At 36.9% G+C, this 20,412-nt stretch overlaps 1 long non-coding RNA gene across 3 annotated transcripts in view; it reads right to left on the reverse strand.

Moving 5' to 3' along the window:
- LOC128646077 (uncharacterized) overlaps window positions 1-20,207 on the reverse strand; it is a 33,038-nt gene extending 12,831 nt beyond the window's left edge. The window contains exons 1-8 of one of the 3 annotated variants that reach the window (XR_008400184.1): window positions 20,133-20,207; window positions 17,068-17,209; window positions 15,372-15,441; window positions 14,383-14,489; window positions 10,445-10,586; window positions 7,757-7,863; window positions 4,755-4,836; window positions 3,803-3,878 (exon numbers count right to left, since the gene is read on the reverse strand). This is a non-coding gene — a long non-coding RNA (uncharacterized LOC128646077). Of the gene's footprint in view, window positions 1-3,802; window positions 3,879-4,754; window positions 4,837-7,756; window positions 7,864-8,750; window positions 9,053-10,444; window positions 10,587-14,382; window positions 14,490-15,371; window positions 15,442-17,067; window positions 17,210-20,132 lie in introns of those variants that run through there. The other 2 variants (XR_008400183.1, XR_008400185.1) reach the window with 2 other exon arrangements.
- Between the last annotated feature and the right edge of the window lie 205 nt (window positions 20,208-20,412).

Raw genomic sequence — 20,412 nt, forward strand, 5'->3', positions numbered from 1 at the left:
CTCTTGCACATGGATAACATTCTTGTAAAACTGCTGCCATATAGTGCTCTTGCAAATGGATAACATTCTTGTAAAACTGCTGCCATATAGTGCTCTTGCAAATGGATAACATTCTTGTAAAACTGCTGCCATATAGTGCTCTTGCAAATGGATAACATTCTTGTAAAACTGCTGCCATATAGTGCTCTTGCTAATGGATAACATTCTTGTAAAACTGCTGCCATATAGTGCTCTTGCACATGGATAACATTCTTGTAAAACTGCTGCCATATAGTGCTCTTGCTAATGGATAACATTCTTGTAAAACTGCTGCCATATAGTGCTCCAGAGCTTACCTCAGCTTTAAAAAAAAATATGTAATTTAATCCCTTCAATGCACAAAGGTGGGGAATCGCCGATCAAAATTGGTTTTTGGTAATCACATGCACTGCAGGCCGGGGACCATTAGTGACCTAATGGACGGCACTCCCAGGCTTCACAGGAGTGCTGGTGATGTCACCACGTACGCACGTGATGACATCACAAAGGGGCTGAACCAGGATGCACCGGTAGCAGAAATGGAGCTGGATGGGGGATTCCTACAAACCCTAGAGGATAACGTACAGTAGACATGGTGTACACTTTTCTCCTCAACGGCATCCATTTGAATAAGTTGTATTCAGGGAGCACCTACAACTGCTATCAACTCATTCAGCAATATGCATTGTTTCCGTTTAACCCCTTAACGAACAGTGCCGTACAGGCGCAGTAGTTTATTAGCCCTAAAGGATGCCGCTGTCCTGGGCTTTCTGCGGCAATCTAGCTGACAGTGGCGAGATTGCTCTATTCTGCATGTCCCACTCGAGAAAAGAGAGCAGTGTGTGAATCCTACACTGCGCAAAAGGAAAAAAAACACACTACAGCCACACTTAATCTTACAAGCTACATAATTAACCCCTACACTGTCAGGAATTTCATAAGTCTGTGCCAAGTTCATACTTTACCGTTATCTTGTGGGATTTAACAAAAAATTAATCATAGTAAACTTTCTTTAGCGGAGAACGGAAATAAAGGGACATCTAAGGCGCATGATCCTGTGCTAGTCCTGGGACATACGGATGCTGACATTTAGTCTATAATGGGAGGAGGCTACCAAAGACACAGAGGTCACATACGGTCATTTTTTACAGATACACTAAGGTGATATTTTATAGTCAGCCTTTTACAGATTTGCTACATCACTTTCAAATGATTCAGCATTTGGTTGTCGCTTTAAAAGTACAACTCCATCAGATCTGAAACCGTTTGTCTTAATACAGAATTAAAGGAACTGAAGTCAAAAACTTTGAATGATTCAGAAATAACATGCAGTTTAAAGACATCAAAATTTTGCAGTCTTTTTATATTCACACTTTCTAGGGGAACAAGCCCCTACTGAGCACGTGCACAAGCTCACAGGGTATATTTTTCTTTTTAGGAGCATGTCCGTAGGCTCAAGAAGTACGTGCCCATGTCTTAAGCACTGCATAAGCAAAAGGGTTTGCAACAATGCTCAAGACATCCACTCTTAAGCCTACCTCATTATGCTCTTATGAAAAGAAGTTTAAGCAAAAAAAAAAAAGGGGGGGGGGGGGTGTGAGGTACATTATAAAGAGAAGTAAAATAAAGCGTGAGGTACATTATAAAGAGAAGTAAAATAAAGCGTGAGGTACATTATAAAGAGAAGTAAAATAAAGCGTGAGGTACATTATAAAGAGAAGTAAAATAAAGCGTGAGGTACATTATAAAGAGAAGTAAAATAAAGCGTGAGGTACATTATAAACAGAAGTAAAATAAAGCGTGAGGTACATTATAAACAGAAGTAAAATAAAGCGTGAGGTACATTATAAAGAGAAGTAAAATAAAGCGTGAGGTACATTATAAAGAGAAGTAAAATAAAGCGTGAGGTACATTATAAAGAGAAGTAAAATAAAGCGTGAGGTACATTATAAAGAGAAGTAAAATAAAGCGTGAGGTACATTATAAAGAGAAGTAAAATAAAGCGTGAGGTACATTATAAAGAGAACTAAAATAAAGCGTGAGGTACATTATAAAGAGAAGTAAAATAAAGCGTGAGGTACATTATAAAGAGAAGTAAAATAAAGCGTGAGGTACATTATAAAGAGAAGTAAAATAAAGCGTGAGGTACATTATAAACAGAAGTAAAATAAAGGGTGAGGTACATTATAAAGAGAAGTAAAATAAAGCGTGAGGTACATTATAGAGAAGTAAAATAAAGCGTGAGGTACATTATAAAGAGAAGTAAAATAAAGCGTGAGGTACATTATAGAGAGAAGTAAAATAAAGCGTGAGGTACATTATAAAGAGAAGTAAAATAAAGTGAGGTACATTATAAAGAGAAGTAAAATAAAGTGTGAGGTACATTATAAAGAGAAGTAAAATAAAGCGTGAGGTACATTATAAAGAGAAGTAAAATAAAGCGAGGTACATTATAAAGAGAAGAAAAATAAAGTGTGAGGTACATTATAAAGAGAAGAAAAATAAAGCGTGAGGTACATTATAAAGAGAAGTAAAATAAAGCGTGAGGTACATTATAAAGAGAAGTAAAATAAAGTGAGGTACATTATAAAGAGAAGTAAAATAATAGCGTGAGGTACATTATAAAGAGAAGTAAAATAAAGCGTGAGGTACATTATAAAGAGAAGTAAAATAAAGCGTGAGGTACATTATAAAGAGAAGTAAAATAAAGCGTGAGGTACATTATAAAGAGAATTAAAATAAAGCGTGAGGTACATTATAAAGAGAAGTAAAATAATAGCGTGAGGTACATTATAAAGAGAAGTAAAATAAAGCGTGAGGTACATTATAAAGAGAAGTAAAATAAAGCGTGAGGTACATTATAAAGAGAAGTAAAATAAAGCGTGAGGTACATTATAAAGAGAAGTAAAATAAAGCGTGAGGTACATTATAAAGAGAAGTAAAATAAAGTTGTACACAAATATTCTGATAGACTGAAGCAAAGAGTTAGTGATCATTACAGCATCCCAGAACCAGTTCTCACCTATAGAGGCAATAGGAAATTAAGTAACTGAACAAGGTACAGTTTATATAGAGGGTGTGCGAGTTCTAGATGTGTTACAATAGTCACATTTTATCTATACTCATGAACCTATGAGATGGTGACAAAACAAGACGAAATCCTTAAAAAAGCCAATGCTTCAGTTTTGTGATTTGGAAATAAACAATTTTAAAACAGCTTTCCTTATTACTTCTAATATGCAGGAACAAATAAATAGCTAGCTCCCTTTACTGTAAGATATGTGCATATTCTTTTTTTGACCAGAAATACCAAGAGAAAATTGAAGTAAATTTAGAAATGAGGTAGACATAGATATTCCTTCCACCTGGGCCATGTGAATTTTTAAACCCGGAACCTTAGTGACTTAGCATTAAGTGCCATTGCTATGACAATGAGACTTATGCAATTTTAACAAAACCAAGTAAGCAGAACATAAAAGGGATATGAAACCCAAATGTTCTGGGTAGCGCTTGCCGATTGGTGGCTAAATGTAGCCAATAAATCAGCAAACGCTACCCAGGGTTCTGAATCAAAATGGGTGGCCTCCTAAGCTTACATTCCTGCGTTTTCAAAAAAAGATTAAGAGAACAAAAATTTGATATGAGTAAATTGGAAAGTTGCATGCTGTATCTGAATCATGACATAAAAACATTTGGGTTTTTATATCCCTTTTAGATGTAGGGAAACAAAAATGCAAGCATTGAAATATGTAAATGCTACATCTTCACAACCACTCATGCTTACCTGGGCTGATGTAACGGAGAAATGTTTCATGTAGACATTTTGTCCAGTGCTTGAACATCTGTATATAAAACAAAATCTATATACAGAAAACAAAATTAGTGTAAGAAACTAGACAACCTGGTGCTCTAAATGCACCCAGTGTACAAAAAGTACAGAGTTAAAGTTGCCTTTCCCATATTTAAGCCAAACATATTATACATAACAATCATACATAATAAATTATACATAATTATAGAAATTTTGTACGATAACCAAAAAAACTGAAATCTGATTAGCTTCCCATGATCATAAACAGTGAGAGCAGCCGCACTCTACACTCACTATCCGTGAACACTTCAGCAGACACAGAATTCAATGTGTTCAGTTACCATACTACAAATTCTAACTTTATACAGAATAATAATAAAACATTATACATATATCTCAACGTAGCGTTCTGAACACGTCTGAGGACGGATGAATCTGGTTGAATCCTTGTCATACTTGAATGGTGTCCCAGCGAAGTCTCATCTTGTGCAGCAGAATGACGTAGCAGATCTTGTGCAGCAGAGGTGTCCTCATGCAGCAAACAGCAGCTTGACCGGATAACCTTAAACAAATGTTAATGGGAGATGCACAGGAGACAGATATACATTCACAATAGACCAAGAAAAAAAAATGCCAAAAAGGCATTTGGAGGTAGAGATTGTTATCTGCCTAGCTTTCCATGATCACGGGTGGTGAGAGCAGTCGGCCGCACTGTCCCCACTGCCTATAAACACAGCTGTCAAACACAGAATACAATGTATACCTCATCCTGCCTTCGTTATGGCAAATGATCAAACATCAAATCATAAAACCTTAGCTTAACAGCAGCATTAAGGTTTCTGCTTTATAATTTATAAAGCAGTTTGTTACAAAATTGAATCTAATATATGGGAAAGGCAACAGTAGCCCCCGTCTCTGTCCTTACCAACTTGCAGCCTGGATGTCAGCAGACGCAGTTGAAGTGAAGACCTCTGTATATTATGGCCTCTCGCTTCACATTGCTGCATCTGTTGAGAGGAAACAAAGTTTCAATTCTTGCACAGCAATACATAAGTAGCTATAAAAAGTCATTTTTGTAGCTATCCCTAAAAGGCAAATACAGAGAAGGGGGGTGTAGTGAAGTGTGCTTCTCGCACTGCATGATAAACACAAATAGGATCATTCATGTACAGATTATAAGAGCAACACTCTTCCCCCCCCCCCTCAATATCTGTCTAAAAGGTCATGAAAAGAAAGTATTTTCTATCTTTCACATCTGTTTCCCAATGGTGTATATATAATATATATGTTAACATAACAAAAGTGACATAGGGACACAAACAAAATTAAATTACAACACATAAGAAAAAACAGTAATATTTAAACATGGTTTTAAAATATAACTCTAGGATGCTTGACTTATAAATTAAACATTCACGATTCAATTTGCTTTATTCTTTTTGGTATCCTTTGTTGAAGAATAAAGCCAAGTCGGCTGAAAGGAGCCCAGGAGTGTGCACGTAAAATACAAAGTGTCAAAAGAACTGAAATAAGAGGGCCGTCTGCAGAAGCTTAGATACAAGGTAATCAGAGGTAAAAAGTATATTTAATATAACCGTGTTGGTTATGCAAAACTGGGGAATGGGTAATAAAGGGATTATCTATCTTTTTAAACCATGACAATTCTGGTGTAGACTATCCCTTTAACAAAAGGATACTAAGCAAAATTGATAACAGAAATAAAATAGGAAACTTGTTTAAATGGATTAGATAGTGATTTTAAAAAGGACAGTTCACCTAAAAATGTTCTCCAATTTAAATTGTTCTCAATGATCCCTTTTACCTGCTGGAGTGCATTTAATGGTTTCTAATTAACTCCTTTACCCCTATTTTGGCATTTGAAATAGCTTATTTAGCTGGTGGTTTCCCAACCTATACTGGAGTCTCAGCTATTGCATAGCCTAAGTAAACACAGCCATCAGAAGAAATTACACTCACAGTGGGGTGCAGGATAGTAAAGTAATACAATTATTATTTTCCATTGTTCCCTCTATGTATTGAGCTTTAGTTTTCCAGAGAAATATAAGATAAGGAAGCAAGTGTGTGTACACATCGTGATAACATAATGAGATCTGATATCAACTGAAACTCAACCCATTGTAATAGGCTGTGGTTTAAAAGCACAAAACCAGCTACTTCATATACACAAATAAACCTGAAAATGCAATTTCTCACATTTTATCTACTGCAGCTGGTATAAACAAGTCATTGAAAATAAATTTATATAAAAACTATTTTATAGTGTACTGTCCCTTTAACACAGTTATATTTATATATAACTTACCTCTGTGATTATCTTGCATCTAAGCCTCTGCAGACTGCCCCTTTATTTGTTCTTTTGACAGACTTGAAGTTTGTGTTATCTATATGAAAAACATGAACTAACACCCTCTAGTGGTGAAAAACCTGTTAAAATGCATTCTTAAGAGGCGGCCTTCAAGGTCTAAGAAATTAGCATATAAACCTCCTGAGTTAAGCTTTCAACTAAGAATACCAAGAGAACAAAGAAAAATTGGTGATAAAAGTAAATTGGAAAATAGTTTAAAATTACATGCCCTTTCTAAATCATGAAAGTTTTTTTTGAACTAGACTGTCCCTTTAAGTTTAATTTTTTTTACCACTGGCTGTTATTATGATCCCATGTGCAAGCAAGTAAACATTTACATTAAAAGGGACAGTCTAGTCAAAATTAAACTTTTATTATTCAGATAGGACTTGTAATTTTATTCAACTTTCCAATTTACTTTTATTATCAAATTTGTTTTGTTTTCTTCTTATTCTTGGTTGAAACTAAACCTAGGTAGGGTCATATGCTAATTTCTAAGCCCTTGAGGGCTGCCTCTTACCACATTTTTTAAATTGCTTTTAACAACAAGAGACTGTAGGCCATATAGATAACACTGTGTTCAGGCACAAGGAGTTATTTAAGAGTTAGCACAACACAATACTAAATGCAACTCAATAGATTTAATATAGTCACATTCATGTGATCAGGGGGGCTTTCAGAAGGTTCTTAGATAAAAAAAATAAATAAATAAGTATTAACACAACTGCTGGCTGTGCAAAACGGGGGGGGGGGGTAATAAAGGGATTATCTGTCTTTTAAAACAAGAATTCTATCGTAGACTGTCCCTTTAATAAATAGCTGCCTATGCTCGTCAATCTTGCTTAAGAAGCTAAAACACTGTTTTATCTCAGAAAAAAAAAAAAAAAGCTATATTGCCCAACAACATACTATTTAATGCCCCTTTAAGAGACAAGATAGATATACAATAGGACTATCAAATTCTTTCCCTATTCCTTTAAGGATAAAAAGTACAGTCAGGCCTCAAAAAGACACTGCAAGGACAAGTGGACAACATTACAGGGTCATTATAGTGGTAAAATTACATTAGTTAGAATATGTAATTGTAAGACTAGTGATCCTGCACCACTGTGTGGGTTAACACACACAGTAGAAATACTGCTTGGGACCCCCAGAGCAGTGCCGGTCCCAATCAGCAGCGCTTTCTGCTTGGGACTAGCAGTGCTCTGTGGGTCTTGAGCAGGACATTGTCTAATGCTATGTGTTTAGTCCCAAGCAGATACAATCAGTAACACAACTCAGATATTTAACTAGCGCGACCAATTGGGACCAGCACTACACTTTGCTGGTCTGAAGAAGTACTTCTACTCTGTGTTTACCCCTTTGCGGGTTAAAACACACAATAATGCAGGGTCGCTAGTCTTAAAATTCCATTTGCTAATAACAAATTAGAGCATGTAATGGTTTGACTATTATCACCATTTAATTATACTATATGTCTGCAACAAAAATGATCTACTGTTATACAGGAAACAGCTTGAACACTATGAATTTAATGTATTTTACAACAATTTAACTCTTACCTGGTTTAACAAAGGAGACACAGACATTTCTTTTGACAATGAAGTAGACACTGTAAGTGTTGGCTGTATGTCACCTGGTGCTGTAGATCTGATAACTTTAGCATCACCTACAGATACGGGGAAAAAAAAAAAAAAATACATACTACTTAAAGGGACATTCCAGTCAAAATCTAAATGCACATAGATGAATTACATCTTTGAATAGAAACATTTATAATATACATTTATTAGCAAAAATGTTTCTAGTAAAAAGTTATCACTATTTTAGTATTAACATTTTTCTCTGCACGTGCATGTGAAGCATTGCTAGATATTGTCACTATACCCACATTTTAAATAATGCAGCTGCTCAGATCATCACTGGGGCTTGTATCATGTCAGCAATGAACAAATTGAGTAATTACCAGATGGTACCAGCACCTTAGGCTCTCTAAGCAAGTGCTGTGTTTAAAATGCTAGTGCACGGTGCATACTTAAATACACTTTGGAAACAGCTATAGCTTTTATTAGAAGCATTTTTGATAATACATGTATATTACAAAATTGCTTCTGTTCAATACCGAAATGCACCCAATGTGGTTTCCAATTTTGGCTGGAATATCCCTTTAACGTAAGAAACAGGACATTGTGGTAAATTTGCATTGCCTATAGTTAATACTCAAGTAGAAAATGCAGAGATAAAACACTTATAAGAATGAACCTTAGATATGAACATAAAGTCTTAAGGTCTATATTCTGGGCTGCACAGCATATCTATTTAGTGGGTTTAAGTGGTTAGCTATATGACCAAATGCTTCAAAACTACCACCTAACAGTCACTCCATATCATCATTTCATAAATGCTACAATTATAAAATAAAGAGCATAAGAAGGGAAAGAAGAGTAAGAAACCCAGGTGTCTGTGGAATGGTATAAAAGGATCAGGAATTGGATTAGTAAAGATTTGGTAATTATAGGCAGTGACAGAGCAATAATAAATACAACAAGAGTTTACCATGAATGTTAGCTGTGCATTTTCTAGGCTGGGCTTGCATGGGACGTATGATGGGGAGCATGACCTAAGGCTGAGGAGACAAACTTGTAATGTACCACAGTATAGAACTAGCCTTGGGTAGCTTCAGCAGGGGCCCTCTGCTTCCACTTCCCAAAGACACCGCTGCTATGAAGACCGTTTATTGTACCTACCGCTAATAAACATATGGAAGAGAGATCTTTGCCAAAGAGGAGTTACTTGGATATAGCATGTGTGAAGCAGTCATGTAGGAAAACAAGACAAGGCTCCTTAGAGTACTTTGAAAAGGAGAGATATAGTGGTCATGTACTTTAATAGGAGAAATGCATTAGGCTATTTTTATTTAATATAGACTATAAAGTCAGAAACTTTACTTTGAAAAATAGGGGAAAAAGGGAAAATTCAAAAGGCTATATTAGAGGTAAATTATTTTATTTTAAAATATCATGCTCATAGGCGTCAAGAGACAATTTACCATCCACCATAGCTTTACAGCTGTATCCATGGGCACAGGGAGCAGGCGCGCACTGCTCCATATGTCCAAAAAGACAGCTGCCACCATGTGCAGAGAGCTCACTGCAACATCTGCCAGTGACCATGTTGGGACTATCAGGAGGGAAGAAAGTAAAATTATGCTGTTAAGCAGCTATTGAAAATAAGGGGGGGGGGGATGCCATGCTAGAGGCAGTAATTTATTTTAGACTATACATGACCAAAGGCTTCAGAAACAGTTTACACCCCACCATAGCCTTACAGCTGTAGCCACGGGCACCAGGAGCAGGTGCGGACTGCTCTTAGTGTCCGTAACTACAGCTGCCACCATGTGCAGAGAGCTCACTGTAACGTCTGCCAGTGACCATGTTGGGTCTAACAGGTCAGAAGAAAGTATAATTATGCTGTTAAGCAGCCATTGAAAATAAGGGGGGGGAGGGATGCCATGCTAGATAGAGGCAGTAATTTATTTTAGACTATACATGCCCAAAGGCTTCAGAAACAGTTTACACCCTACCATAGCCTTACAGCTGTAGCCACGGGCACCAAGAGCAGGTGCGGACTGCTCTTAGTGTCCGTAACTACAGCTGCCACCATGTGCAGAGAGCTCACTGCAACATCTGCCAGTGACCATGTTGGGACTATCAGGAGGGAAGAAAGTAAAATTATGCTGTTAAGCAGCTATTGAAAATAAGGGGGGGGGGAATGCCATGCTAGAGGCAGTAATTTATTTTAGACTATAGATGACCAAAGGCTTCAGAAACAGTTTACACCCCACCATAGCCTTACAGCTGTAGCCACGGGCACCAGAAGCAGGTGCGGACTGCTCTTAGTGTCCGTAACTACAGCTGCCACCATGTGCAGAGAGCTCACTGTAACGTCTGCCAGTGACCATGTTGGGTTTTACGGGAGAGAAGTAAATGATGCTGTTAAGCAGTCTTTGAAAATAGGGGGAAATAAAATATAATCCTAGAGGCAGAAATTATTTTAGACTAGTCACATGTCCAGAGGCTTCAGAAACAGTTTACACCCCACCATAGCTTTACAGCTGTAGTCACGGGCACCAGGAGCAGCCGCGGACTGCTCTTAGTGTCCGTAACTACAGCTGCCACCATGTGCAGAGAGCTCACTATAACATCTGCCAGTGACCATGTGACACCTACATATTAATAACCTGTACTTACCTGCAACCTGGTCTCACAGCCTTGTGGAAGAAAATTAAGCTGTCATATGCTTGAAGTTTCCATAAAACCATTCTGCCATCCAACACCGTTTTCTAACCGCTGGAGCCATTTTTGAACTGGACAGATATTCCAAACAAGCCAGCTAGAAGAGACAAAATAGACTTAATACATTTATATTATAGATTCCAGAGAAGTAACCTAGCAGAGGTAGTCAGGCTATGGAAACAGTATACTAAGGTATTTATTATAATAATTTGAGAAACCATTAATTAGCCTGTACACACATATATATATATATATATATATCCTGCTGGAGTGCATTGCATTGTTTACAAGTAGCTAGTTTACCCTTATTTTGGCATTTGAAATAGCTGATTTAGCCTGTGGTATCCCAACCTATACTGAAAGTTTTTGGACTTAAAAAGGACAGTCATTTTGGGAACAAAAACCATTGGGAAAAAAAAAAAAAACTTGACATTTAAATTTTTATAATTAAAATCCATTAATATTGTTTGTGCATTTCAAATTTATGAGCTTCCCAGGGCAGGGCAGTCATACGACCCCTGTGTACACCTGCTCATGTACACTGCCTGGCTTATTCATCCGCGCACAGAAACTGAGCAGTGTTTGAGAATGCTGGTGCACCGGCAACCAATCAGCCTTCTCTGCAAGCTGACATCTCCAAGGCAACCACAAAGCGTCCTCCGTGTCTGCAGCTCAATGTGAGCAGATCTGCATGCAGTGGGTGTTCATTTTCTATTATGAGACCAGCAGAACTATAACAGATATGTTTTAAATGAAGAAAAGTGTCTGTTTTGTTTACCAAGCCCCTTACAGCGAGTGTCCCAGACTACCTCATCAACAGTGCTAAACTGGGAGCTCCCAAGTAAGTTTGTAAAAGGTTTTATACTGGATTTTTAGATCAGTATCTGTGTATCTTATTCTTTATAGTAGTGTCTATTACATGCAGTTAAAGGGACACTGAACCCAATTTTTTTCTTTTGCGATTCAGATAGAGCATGCAATTTTAAGCAACTTTCTAATTTACTCCTATTAATTTTTCTTCGTTCTCTTGCTATCTTTATTTGAAAAAAAAGGCATCTAAGCTTTTTTTTTCGTTCAGAACTCTGGATAGCACTTCATTGGTGGATGAATTTATCCACCAATCAGCAAGGACAACCCAGGTTGTTCACCAAAAATGGGCCGGCATCTAAACTTACATTCTTGCATTTCAAATAAAGATACCAAGAGAATAAAGAAAATGTGATAATAGGGGTAAATTAGAAAGTTGCATGCTCTATCTGAATCACAAAATTAAACATTTGGGTTCAGTGTCCCTTTAAATGAAAATTGGTGTATACTGTCCCTTTAATGATTTCATATACTTGTAGTTGCTTAATCAAAATAAAAGCAATTAACTTGTAATGTGTTAGTAAAATATATTTTACATCATAATCCCTTTATTATCTATTCCCTAGTTTTGCATAACCAACGCTGTTATAGAAATATACTTTTTACCTCTGATTAACTTGTATCAATGCTTCTGAAGACTGCCTCCTTATCTCAGATCATTTGACGGACTTGCATGTCAGGCAATAAATGTGCTTACTCTTAAATAAATCCACGGCCACGTGCACAATGTTATTTATATGAAACACATGAACTAAAGCCCACTAGCAGTAAAAACTGTCAAATACATTCAGATAAGAGGCGGCCTCCAAGGGCTTATGAGCCTACCTAGGTTAGCTTTACACTAATACAAAAAGAACAAAGCAAATTGGAAAGTTGTTTAAAATTGCATGCACTATCTGAATCATGAAAGTTTAAGTCTGACTAGACTGTCCCTTTAAGTCCAAGTAATTGACAAACTATGTAAACACAGCCAGCAGAAGAAATTACACTCCTGGTGGGTAGAAGAAATAATTAATTAAAATACTTTTCCATTGTAAGTATTGGGGTTTGGTTTACAAACAGACAAGATAAGGAAGCAAATGTGTGTACACAAACTGGTAACATAATGAGATAAATTGTACCTGCAAGGTCAACCAAGTTAAAAGCCAGAAATTTAATATCTTATAAATAAACCTGAAAATGCAATTCCCCATACACTTTATATACTCTGCAACTGGTATAATAAGTCATTGAAAATACATTAAGCAATAAACAATGTTACTGTATACTGTCCCTTTAAATAGGAAGGTAAAAACAGAAATGTACATCAATGCATTTATATAGAAGCATTTACACAATACTGTATACAAAACAGGCTCAAACACAAAGCCCACTGAATGAATTTAAAGAGTAATATACTAGCAGGCAAGTTTTTTCCTTTTTTTTAAAAAAAAAAATATTTAAAAAAAACCTTCCTTGTGCAAGTGAGTAATACACCCATTTATTTAAAATGTTGTCTATTTCTATTGGATACTTCTAGAGACATTTACAGACTGATCTCTTACACTAAAATAATAATCTGCCATTGCAAGAGTTTCAGTTCCTTCCTAGCCTAATTATGTGCTTACCCACAAACAAGCTGCACATCCCATTCAGTACAAAGCAGTTTGTTTTTTACACTGCAGAGCTGTAACTCATTTACTTAGGAACTTTTTATCCACTGAAATCAAGAGAACTGACTCTTATTTGTAATCTGAGCTATAGATCAAATCAATGCTACACAACTAAACGTTTATAAACATCAAGACATCTGTTGTAAAATGCTAAATGCTTACAGTATTAATGGGGAAAGCATACGTAATGAAGATAGTGCATTTATAGGTTTCTGCATTGCAGCTAAACAGTTTACTAGGTCACATTAAAAGCATAATAAGCAGACAATAATTATTACCTAGGTAGGGTCATATGCTAATTTCTAAGCCCTTGAGGGCTGCCTCTTACCACATTTTTTAAATTGCTTTTAACAAGAGACTGTGGGCCATATAGATAACACTGTGTTCAGGCACAGGGAGTTATTTAAGAGTTAGCACAGCACGATACTAAATGCAACTCAATAGATTTTATAGTCACAGTCATGTGATCAGGGGGGCTGTCAGAAGGTTCTTAGATACAAAGTAATCAGAGGTAAAGAGAAAAAAAAAAAAAAAAGTATTAATACAACTGCTGGCTGTGCAAAACTGGGGGGGGGTAATAAAGGGATTATCTGTCTTTTAAAACAAGAATTCTATCATAGACTGTCCCTTTAATAAATAGCTGCCTATGCTCGTCAATCTTGCTTAAGAAGCTAAAACACTGTTTTATCTCAGAAAAAAAAAAAAAGCTATTTTGCCCAACATACTATTTAATGCCCCTTTAAGAGACAAGATAGATATACACTAGGACTATCAAATTCTTTCCCTATTCCTTTAAGGATAAAAAGTACAGTCAGGCCTCAAAAAGACACTGCAAGGACAAGTGGACAACATTACAGGGTCATTATAGTGGTAAAATTACATTAGTTAGAATATGTAATTGTAAGACTAGTGATCCTGCACCACTGTGTGGGTTAACACACAGTAGAAATACTGCTTGGGACCCCCAGAGCAGTGCCGGTCCCAATCAGCAGCGCTTTCTGCTTGGGACTAGCAGTGCTCTGTGGGTCTTGAGCAGGACATTGTCTAATGCTATGTGTTTAGTCCCAAGCAGATACAATCAGTAACACAACTCAGATATTTAACTAGCGCCACCAATTGGGACCAGCACTACTTTGCTGGTCTGAAGAAGTACTTCTACTCTGTGTTTACCCCTTTGCGGGTTAAAACACACAATAATGCAGGGTCGCTAGTCTTAAAATTCCATTTGCTAATAACAAATTAGAGCATGTAATGGTTTGACTATTATCACCATTTAATTATACTATATGTCTGCAACAAAAATGATCTACTGTTATACAGGAAACAGCTCCAACACTATGAATTTAATGTATTTTACAACAATTTAACTCTTACCTGGTTTAACAAAGGAGACACAGACATTTCTTTTGACAATGAAGTAGACCCTGTAAGTGTTGGCTGTATGTCACCTGGTGCTGTAGATCTGATAACTTTAGCATCACCTACAGATACGGGGGGGGAAAAAAAATACATACTACTTAAAGGGACATTCCAGTCAAAATCTAAATGCACATAGATGAATTACATCTTTGAATAGAAACATTTATAATATACATTTATTAGCAAAAATGTTTCTAGTAAAAGTTATCACTATTTTAGTATTAACATTTTTCTCTGCACGTGCATGTGAAGCATTGCTAGATATTGTCACTATACCCACATTTTAAATAATGCAGCTGCTCAGATCATCACTGGGGCTTGTATCATGTCAGCAATGAACAAATTGAGTAATTACCAGATGGTACCAGCACCTTAGGCTCTCTAAGCAAGTGCTGTGTTTAAAATGCTGGTGCACGGTGCATACTTAAATACACTTTGGAAACAGCTATAGCTTTTATTAGAAGCATTTTTGATAATACATGTATATTACAAAATTGCTTCTGTTCAATACCGAAATGCATCCATGTGGATTCCAATTTTGGCTGGAATATCCCTTTAACGTAAGAAACAGGACATTGTGGTAAATTTGCATTGCCTATAGTTAATACTCAAGTAGAAAATGCAGAGATAAAACACTTATAAGAATGAACCTTAGATATGAACATAAAGTCTTAAGGTCTATATTCTGGGCTGCACAGCATATCTATTTAGTGGGTTTAAGTGGTTAGCTATATGACCAAATGCTTCAAAACTACCACCTAACAGTCACTCCATATCATCATTTCATAAATGCTACAATTATAAAATAAAGAGCATAAGAAGGGAAAGAAGAGTAAGAAATCCAGGTGTCTGGGGAATGGTATAAAAGGATCAGGAATTAGGTTAGTAAAGATTTGGTAATTATAGGCAGTGACAGATATATAATAAATACAACAAGAGTTTACCATGAATGTTAGCTGTGCATTTTCTAGGCTGGGCTTGCATGGGACGTATGATGGGGAGCATGACCTAAGGCTGAGGAGACAAACTTGTAATGTACCACAGTATAGAACTAGCCTTGGGTAGCTTCAGCAGGGGCCCGCTGCTTCCACTTCCCAAAGACACCGCTGCTATGAAGACCGTTTACTGTACCTACCGCTAATAAACATATGGAGAAGAGAGATCTTTGCCAAAGAGGAGTTACTTGGATATAGCACGTGTGAAGCAGTCATGTAGGAAAACAAGACAAGGGTCCTTAAGAGTACTTTGAAATGGAGAGATATAGTGGTCATGTACTTTAATAGGAGAAATGCATTAGGCTATTTTTATTTAATATAGACTATAAAGTCAGAAACTTTACTTTGAAAAATAGGGGAAAAAAGGGAAAATTCAAAAGGCTATATTAGAGGTAAATTATTTTATTTTAAAATATCATGCTCATAGGCGTCAAGAGACAATTTACAATCCACCATAGCTTTACAGCTGTATCCATGGGCACAGGAGCAGGCGCGCACTGCTCCATATGTCCAAAAAAACAGCTGCCACCATGTGCAGAGAGCTCACTGTAACATCTGCCAGTGATCATGTTGGGTCTAACAGGTCAGAAGAAAGTAAAATTATGCTGTTAAGCAGCCATTGAAAATAAGGGGGGGGGGAGAATGCCATGCTAGAGGCAGTAATTAATTTTAGACTATACATGACCAAAGGCTTCAGAAACAGTTTACACCCTACCATAGCCTTACAGCTGTAGCCACGGGCACCAGGAGCAGGTGCGGACTGCTCTTAGTGTCCGTAACTACAGCTGCCACCATGTGCAGAGAGCTCACTGTAACGTCTGCCAGTGACCATGTTGGGACTATCAGGAGGGAAGAAAGTACAATTATGCTGTTAAGCAGCCATTGAAAATAAAGGGGGGGGGGGGGATGCCATGCTAAAGGCAGTAATTTATTTTAGACTATACATGACCAAAGGCTTCAGAAACAGTTTACGCCCCACCATAGCCTTACAGCTGTAGCCACGGGCACCAAGAGCAGGTGCGGACTGCTCTTAGTGTCCGTAACTACAGCTGCCACCATGTGCAGAGAGCTCACTGTAACGTCTGCCAATGACCATGTTGGGTTTTATGGGAGAGAAGTAAATTATGCTGTTAAGCAGCCTTTGAAAATAAGGGGGGGGGGAATGCCATGCTAAAGGCAGTAATTTATTTTAGACTATACATGACCAAAGGCTTCAGAAACAGTTTACGCCCCACCATAGCCTTACAGCTGTAGCCACGGGCACCAGGAGCAGGTGCGGACTGCTCTTAGTGTCCGTAACTACAGCTGCCACCATGTGCAGAGAGCTCACTGTAACGTCTGCCAATGACCATGTTGGGTTTTACGGGAGAGAAGTAAATGATGCTGTTAAGCAGTCTTTGAAAATAGGGGGAAATAAAATATAATCCTAGAGGCAGAAATTAATTATTTTAGACGAGTCACATGTCCAGAGGCTTCAGAAACAGTTTACTCCCCACCATAGCTTTACAGCTGTAGTCACGGGCACCAGGAGCAGCCGCGGACTGCTCTTAGTGTCCGTAACTACAGCTGCCACCATGTGCAGAGAGCTCACTATAATATCTGCCAGTGACCATGCGACACCTACATATTAATAACCTGTACTTACCTGCAACCTGGTCTCACAGCCTTGTGGAAGAAAATTAAGCCGTCATATGCTTGAAGTTTCCATAAAACCATTCTGCCATCCAACACCGGTTTCTAACCGCTGGAGCCATTTTTGAGCTGGACAGATATTCCAAACAAGCCAGCTAGAAGAGACAAAATAGACTTAATACATTTATATTATAGATTCCAGAGAAGTAACCTAGCAGAGGTAGTCAGGCTATGGCAACAGTATACTAAGGGATTTATTATAATAATTTGAGAGACACAGAGAGACACAGAGAGACACAGAGAGACACAGAGAGACACAGAGAGACACAGAGAGACACAGAGAGACACAGAGAGACACAGAGAGACACAGAGAGACACAGAGAGACACAGAGAGACACAGAGAGACACAGAGAGAGAATATATATATCCTGCTGGAGTGCATTGCATTGTTTACAAGAAGCTAGTTTACCCTTATTTTGGCATTTGAAATAGCCGATTTAGCCTGTGGTATCCCAACCTATACTGAAAGTTTTTGGACTTAAAAAGGACAGTCATTTTGGGAACAAAAACCATTAAAAAAAAAAAAATTACTTGACATTTACATTTTTATAATTAAAATCCATTAATATTGTTTGTGCATTTCAAATTTATGAGCTTCCCAGGGCAGGGCAGTCATACGACCCCTGTGTACACCTGCTCATGTACACTGCCTGGCTTATTCATCCGCGCACAGAAACTGAGCAGTGTTTGAGAATGCTGGTGCACCGGCAACCAATCAGCCTTCTCTGCAAGCTGACATCTCCAAGGCAACCACAAAGCGTCCTCCGTGTCTGCAGCTCAATGTGAGCAGATCTGCATGCAGTGGGTGTTCATTTTCTATTATGAGACCAGCAGAACTATAACAGCTATGTTTTAAATGAAGAAAAGTGTCTGTTTTGTTTACCAAGCCCCTTACAGCGAGTGTCCCAGACTACCTCATCAACAGTGCTAAACTGGGAGCTCCCAAGTATGTTTGTAAAAGGTTTTATACTGGATTTTTAGATCAGTATCTGTGTATCTTATTCTTTATAGTAGTGTCTATTACATGCAGTTAAAGGGACACTGAACCCAAATTTTTTTCTTTCGTGATTCAGATAGAGCATGCAATTTTAAGCAACTTTCTACTTTACGCCTATTAATTTTTCTTCGTTCTCTTGCTATCTTTATTTGAAAAAGGCATCTAAGCTTTTTTTTTTCTTTCAGAACTCTGGATAGCACTTTTTTATTGGTGGATGAATTTATCCACCAATCAGCAAGGACAACCCAGGTTGTTCACCAAAAATGGGCCGGCATCTAAACTTACATTCTTGCATTTCAAATAAAGATACCAAGAGAATAAAGAAAATTTGATAATAGGAGTAAATTAGAAAGTTGCATGCTCTATCTGAATCACGAAAGAAAAAATTTGGGTTCAGTGTCCCTTTAAATGAAAATTGGTGTATACTGTCCCTTTAATGATTTCATATACTTGTAGTTGCTTAATCAAAATAAAAGCAATTAACTTGTAATGTGTTAGTAAAATATATTTTACATCATAATTCCTTTATTATCTATTCCCTAGTTTTGCATAACCAACGCTGTTATAGAAATATACTTTTTACCTCTGATTAACTTGTATCAATGCTTCTGAAGACTGCCTCCTTATCTCAGACCTTTTGACAGACTTGCATGTCAGGCAATAAATGTGCTTACTCTTAAATAAATCCACGGCCACGTGCACAATGTTATTTATATGAAACACATGAACTAAAGCCCACTAGCAGTAAAAACTGTCAAATACATTCAGATAAGAGGCGGCCTCCAAGGGCTTATGAGCCTACCTAGGTTAGCCTTACACTAATACAAAAAGAACAAAGCAAATTGGAAAGTTGTTTAAAATTGCATGCACTATCTAAATCATGAAAGTTTAAGTCTGACTAGACTGTCCCTTTAAGTCCAAGTAATTGACAAACTATGTAAACACAGCCAGCAGAAGAAATGACACTCCTGGTGGGTAGAAGAAATAATTAATTAAAATACTTTTCCATTGTAAGTATTGGGGTTTGGTTTACAAACAGACAAGATAAGGAAGCAAATGTGTGTACACAAACTGGTAACATAATGAGATAAATTGTACCTGCAAGGTCAACCAAGTTTAAAGCCAGAAATTTAATATCTTATAAATAAACCTGAAAATGCAATTCCCCATACACTTTATATACTCTGCAGCTGGTATAACAAGTCATTGGAAATACATTAAGCAAAAAACAATTTTACTGTATACTGTCCCTTTAAAAAGAAAGGTAAACACAGAAATCTGCATCAATGCATTTAAATAGAAGCATTTACACAATACTGTATACAAAACAGGCTCAAACAACACAAAGCCCACTGAATGAATTTAAAGAGTAATATACTAGCAGGCAAGTTTTTTCCTTTTTTTTAAAAAAAAAAATATTTAAAAAAAACCTTCCTTGTGCAAGTGAGTAATACACCCATTTATTTAAAATGTTGTCTATTTCTATTGGATAATTCTAGAGACATTTACAGACTGATCTCTTACACTAAAATAATAATCTGCCATTGCAAGAGTTTCAGTTCCTTCCTAGCCTAATTATGTGCTTACCCACAAACAAGCTGCACATCCCATTCAGTCAGCACAAAGCAGTTTGTTTTTTACACTGCAGAGCTGTAACTCATTTACTTAGGAACTTTTTATCCACTGAAATCAAGAGAACTGACTCTTATTTGTAATCTGAGCTATAGATCAAATCAATGCTACACAACTAAACGTTTAGAACATCAAGACATCTTTTGTAAAAGTTTAACAGCAACATACTTGCAGTATGGGAAAGCATAGGTAGTGAAGATAGTGCATTTATAGGTTTCTGCATTGCAGCTAAACAGTTTACTAGGTCACATTAAAAGCATAATAAGCAGACAATAATTATTGTCTCATATACACCCTCATCTGCAGGCAAACACATGATATAAATATCACTGCTGAATATAAGATACAAATCACATATTTAACACAACACAAAGTAATGCAACTCTCACCTGGTAAACACACAAACATCTCACAATTTTTTTGGCGCAATTTCAGCCTTCCAGAAGCAACCTCATGGCTTTATGATCATGTGGCATACAGCAACCAATCAGAATAAAGGTTTTTTTTTTTTCGTTGTTTTTTTTTTTTTTAACATGCTTTATTTGTATGTAACACTACAGTACATGATGAAAAGTGAATTTCTGACTAAACAGTTCATTTGTATTATGGTTTTTTTTCTAGCAGATTTAACAACATTTAATTAAATGTAAGTTATTTTCTTGGATATAC

Source organism: Bombina bombina, chromosome 1 (genome assembly GCF_027579735.1).
Source record: "Bombina bombina isolate aBomBom1 chromosome 1, aBomBom1.pri, whole genome shotgun sequence".
In the NCBI taxonomy this organism is placed as follows: domain Eukaryota; kingdom Metazoa; phylum Chordata; class Amphibia; order Anura; family Bombinatoridae; genus Bombina; species Bombina bombina.